The following is a 6,361-nucleotide window of genomic DNA, read 5'->3' as shown; positions in this document are numbered from 1 at the left end:
ATAAGGTGGCTATAGGAGCGATAAGGGTGACTATTGATATTATCAGGGCGGAGGGATAAGTGAGGCTATTATAGGAATGATAAGGGTGGCTATAGGAGAGATAAGGGTGGCTAGTGTCAGGGATGATGTGAGATTATTGTGTTGGTGATTTTTATGTGATGTTGTGATTTTCTGTGTGTTTATCATTATATCTTGTGCAACTTGTCTTGTTGTTTCGGTAAACTTGATAATAGCTTGATCTATGTTGAAATTGTGAGCCTGTGGCTATTGTCGGGCAGGTAATGTTATATGGGATTGGGACGACCCCAAATCCTAACCTGTCATGATGGCGCCTATCTCAATACTAGGCAAGCCGAATATCTCAATGAACCACAACTTCTTTTAAGTCTGAAAATATAATATTTAAAAAAAATCCACAAATCTTACAAATACCGATACAACCACTCCCAAAAACTTGTGTCATTGAGTGCATGAGCATCTAATATGAATACAAGTATGGAAAATACGGTCTAGAACAGTCTGAGACCAAATACAGTAAACAAGGAGATAGAGAAGGAGAGACAAGGTCTGCGGAACACAACGGCTACCTCAAAATCTCCTGAAAATCAACTGCGCGAAATGATCAACACACATTGTGTTCGGGAACACCTGGATCTGCACACAAAGTACAAGGTGTAGTATGAGTACAACCAACTCAGCAAGTAACAATAATAACTAAGGAACTGAAGATAATGACGAGCCACACAGTTATAGTTCACTTTCAGTAATTCCAGCAAAGAATAGACATGCTTTCAAATCCGGCAATTTAAGTCAAATCAATTTTATATAGTTCACGTTCATGTAATCCGGATATAAAATCTTTCAAAGATTTCACAACAATGACAGATAGCAACCAAGTACAACAATAAATGCAAAGCAAATATAGCCTCTCAGGCAACAGTCACTCAACTCATCACAACAACTCAACCACTCGGCTCTAGCCCTCAGCACTCACACTCAATAGGTACCCGCGCTCACTGGGGGTGTACAGACTCCGGAGGGGTCCTACAGCCCAAGCGCCATGATCTGCATGGATAACTCATGTGCTGTACGGACAACTCACGTGTTATAATATCCTGCACGGACAACTTACGTGCCATAATATTATTACCTCACCGATAGGCCCTCGGCCTTACTCAGTCCTCAACCTCTCTAGTCTCCCGGGTTCTCAGAAATCACCAAGATCAGCCCAAACAAAGATAACATAATGCATGAACAATTATCAAGAAAGACTGAGGTATGATACGCAAGTAAAATCATGACTGAGCACAAGATAGAAATTAGCAAATAATTCAACAAGTACGTGACCTCTATCGGTCCCAATAGTACTATCACATAGCCTAACCATGATTTCTAACATGATTTACAGTCAAATTTCTTCAACACATAGAGAGCATATAGCTAACAACAAGTTATTCAACTTTACAATTTTTACGGGACGGACCAAGTCACAATCCCCTTGGTGCACGCCCGCACGTCCGTCACCTAGCATGTCCGTCACCTCCAAAATAATCACATGACACAAAATCCGGGGTTTCATACCCTCAAGACCAGATTTATAACTGTTACTTACCTCAGAGCGTGAAATTCTTTACTGTGCTATGCCTTTGCCTCGCAAATCGGCCTTCGAATACCTCAAATTTAGTTACAATTAACTCGTTTCAGTCAATAAAATTCATTGAAATTAATTTCATAAGAAAATGCTAATTTTCCATAAAAATCCGAATTTTAGCTCAAACATCGCCCGTAGGGCCCACGTCTCGGAACTCGACAAAAGTTATAAAATTCGAAAGCCCATCCAACCACGATTCTACCCATACCAATTTTACTAAAATTCGACCTAAACTCGACCCTCAAATCTACAAATCTTATTTCCAAATTTCTAAGTTTCAATCTTCGATTTACACCTCAAAATCATGTAATCTAGTCGGATTATTCGATGATAATTCAATATTAGGGAGTGGAAATAATCACAAGGGACTTACCTCAAGTTTTCCTTGAAAATCTATCAAAAATCGCCTCTCCTCAAGCTCAAATTTGTCAAAAATGGCGAATGGGACGAAGTCCCTGTTTTATAAATCTGCCAGACAGCCTCGGTTCTGCCTCGATCTTGACCTTCGATCGAGGTCCCCGATCCTGGGCCTCGATCATGGACCTTGATTCTGACCCTCGATCCTGGCCCTCGATCATGGCCTTCGATCATGTCTTCGACCCTGGTGTTCGACCATGCCTTCGATTATGGCCCTCAACCCTGGGCTCGATCGTTGCTTCGATCCTGATCCTCGACCCTGTCTTCGATCGTGGACCTCGACCCTGGGCTAGATTTCTGGCAGAAGAAATTTCTAGCAAAAGGAAATTGCAGCAGCTGTTGTAGTTCAATTTTTGATCCGTTAACCATCCGAAACTCACCCGAGGCCCTCGGGACCTCAATCAAATATACCAAAAAGTCCTAAAGCATCATACGAACTTAGTCGAATCCACGTATCACCTCAAACAACGCTAAAACCATGAATTACACCCCAATTCAAGCCTAATGAACTTTGAAATTTCTAATTTCTACAAACGACTCCGGAACCTATCAAATCACGTATGATTTACCTCAAATTTTGCGCACAAGTTATAAATGAAATAACGGAGGTATTCTAATTTTCAGAATCGGATTCCGACCCCGATATCAAAAAGTCAACCACCCGGTCAAACTTTCCAAAATTAAACTTTCGGCATTTCAAGCCTAATTCTTCTATGGACCTCCAAATAATTTTTCGGACACGCTCCTAAGTCCAAAATCACACCATACTGAGCTATTGAAATTATCAGAATTCGAATCTGAGGTCTTTTACACTTAGGTCCACATCCGGTCAACTTTTCTAACTTAATTTTTTTAATTATGAGACTAAGTGTCTCATTTTATTCTGAATTCCTTCCGGATCCGAACCAACTTCCCTGGCAAGTCATAAAATAACTATAAGACATAATTTGAGCAGAAAATGGGGGAATGGGGTTATAATATTCAAAACGACCGGCCGGGTCGTTACATTCTCCCCCTCTTAAACAAACGTTCGTCCTCGAATGGGTTTTGAATAATACTTGGAGTCTCAAATAAATGTGGATATTTGCTCCGCATCTCCTGCTCAATCTCCCAAGTAGCTTATCCGGCTGGCTGGCCTCTCCACTGCACCTTCACTGATGCTATGCTCTTTGACCTCAGCTTTCTAACCCGCCGGTCTAAAATAGCCACCGGCTCCACGTCATAAGTCAAATTACCATCCTGCTGTACTGTACTGAAATCCAAAATATGAGACGGATCCCCGACATACTTTCGGAGCATGGATACATGGAACACTGGATGAACACCTGATAGACTAGGTGGCAAAGCAAGTTCATAAACCACCTCTGCAATTATTTTAAGTATCTCAAAAGGCCCAATATACCGAGGGTTTAACTTGCCCTTCTTCTCAAACCTCAACACACCCTTCATGGGTGAAATCTTGAGCAGAACCTTCTCCCCAACCATGTGAACAACATCACGAACCTTCCTATCGGCATAACTCTTCTGTCTAGACTATGCCGTGCGAAGCCGTTCCTGAATTACTTTGACCCTCTCTAAAGCATCCTGAACCAAGTCAGTACCCAATAGTCTAACCTCACCCGGCTCAAACCAACCAACTGGAGACCGACACCATCTCCCATATAAAGCTTCATACGGAGCCATCTGAATGCTTGACTGGTAGCTATTATTGTAAGCAAACTCCTCGAGTGGCAGAAATTGATCCCAAGAACCCCCAAAATCAATGACACAAGCACGTAGCATATCCTCCAATATCTAAATAGTGCGCTCGGACTGTCTGTCTGTCTGAGGGTGAAATGTTGTACTCAACTGAACTTGTGAGCCCAATTCTCGCTGCACTGCCCTAAAAACTGTGAGGTAAACTGCGTACCCCGATCTGAAATAATGGACACCGGCACACTGTGTAGGTGAATGATCTCACGAATATAAATCCCAGCCAACCGCTCCGAAAAATAATTAGTACCAACTGGAATAAAATGTGCGGACTTGGTTAGCCGATCTACAATCACCCAGACAACATCAAACTTTCTCAAGGTCCGTGGGAGCCCAACTATGAAGTCCATGGTAATACTCTCCCACTTCTACTTCGGAATTTCAAGTCTCTATAGTAATTCGCTCGGTCTCTGATGCTCGTATTTTACCTGTTGACAATTTAAACACCGAGATACAAACCCAACTATATCTTTCTTCATCCGCCTCCACCAATAGTGTTGCCTCAAATGTGATACAACTTCGAGGCGCCTGGATGAATAGAGTACCACGAACTGTGAGCTTCCTGGAGAATCAGCTCACGCAAACCATCTACATTAGGCACACATAGCCTGCACTGCATCCGTAATACACCGTCATCTCCAATAGTGACTTCCTTGGCATTATCGTGCTGAACCGTGTCCTTAAGGACAAGCAGATATGGATCATCATGCTGGCGCTCTCTGATGCAATCATATAAAGAAGACCAAGAAACCACACAGGCCAAAATTTGATTCGCCTCAGAAACATCCAATCTAACAAACTGATTAGCCAAATCCTGAACATGCAAGGCTAAAGGCCTCTCTACTACCGGTAAGTATGCTAAGCTGCCCAAACTCTCCGCCTTACGACTCAAGGCATCGGCCACCAATTGGCCTTTCCGGGATGATAGAGAATGGTGATATCATAATCCTTAAGCAACTTCAACCACCTTTTCTGCCGCAAGTTAAGATCCTTCTGTTTAAACAAATGTTGTAGACTCCGATGATCGGTATATTCCTCACACTGGACACCGTACAAGCAATGTCGCCAAATTTTTAAGGCATGAACAATAGCTGCTGACTCAAGATCGTGGATTGGATAATTCTTCTCATGTACCTTTAACTGTCTGGATGCATAGGCAATCATCCTACCATCTTGCATCAGCACTGCGCCGAGACCAATACGCGGTGCGTCACAATACAGAGTATAAGACTTTGAACCTATAGGCAACACCAATACTGGAGCTGTAGTCAAAGATGTCTTGAGCTTCTGAAAGCTCTCTTTGCATTCATCCGACCACCTGGAGCACCTTTCTAGGTCAATTTAGTCATATGCGATGCAATAGACGAGAAACACTCCACGAAACGATGATAATAACTGGCCAAGCTGAGAAAACTCTGAATATCAGTAACTGAGGATGGTCTGGGCCAATTCTGAACTACCTCTATTTTCTTTGGATCCACCTTAGTTCCTTCACAAGACACTATATGTCCCAAGAATACCACCGAACTAAGCCAGAACTCGCACTTAGAGAATTTTGCATAAAGTTTCTCCTCTCTCAGCCTCTGTAATACAATACCCAAGTGTTGTGCATGCTCCTCCTGGTTACGTGCATAAATGATGCTGGGGCATTGGTTAGCCCAAAAGACATCACAAGAAATTCATAGTGGCCATAACGAGTTCTGAATGCCGTCTTTAGAATATCTGAATGTTGAATTTTCAACTGGTGAAACCCAGATCTCAAATCAATTTTGGAGAACAACCTCACTCCCTGAAGTTGGTCAAATAAGTCATCAATACGCGGCAATGGATATTTATTCTTGATTGTAACTTTTTTCAACTGCCTATAATCAATGCACATCCGTATAGTACCATCTTTCTTTTTTACAAATAGAACTGGTGCACCCCAAGGTGACACACTAGGCCTAATAAACCCCTTTTCAAGGAGTTCCTGAAGTTTATCTTTCAATTCTTTTAACTCAGCTGGTGCCATAATATACGGAGGAATAGAAATAGGCTGAGTGCCCTGCACCAAGTCAATACCAAAATCAATATCCCTGTCGGGTGGCATACCCGGCAGGTTTGCAGGAAATATATCCGGAAAGTCTCACACGACCGGTACTGAATGAATAATAGGAGTATCTGCATCAACATCTCTCACAAAGTCCAAATATGACAGACATCCCTTTTTAACCATACATTGGGCCTTCAAATAAGAAATTACCCTGTTAGGAATAAAATCTAGAGAACCTCTCCATTCAACCTTTGGCAACCCCGGCATCGTCAAAGTCACGATTTTTGCGTGACAATCCAGAATAGCATGACATGGAGATAACCAATCCATACCCAGGATTACATCGAAATCAACCATACCGAGTAATAAGAGATCAACTCTAGTCTCCAGTTTCCCAATAGTTACCACACACGACCGATACATACGATCCATAATAATAATATCGCCCACCAGTATAGATACACAAACAGGTGAAACTAAGGACTTACATGGCATATCCAGATAATGAG

The sequence above is a fragment of the Nicotiana tabacum genome, chromosome 4 (assembly GCF_000715075.1).
Source record: "Nicotiana tabacum cultivar K326 chromosome 4, ASM71507v2, whole genome shotgun sequence".
Classification (NCBI taxonomy): Eukaryota; Viridiplantae; Streptophyta; class Magnoliopsida; order Solanales; family Solanaceae; genus Nicotiana; species Nicotiana tabacum.
This window is presented reverse-complemented; position numbering follows the sequence as displayed.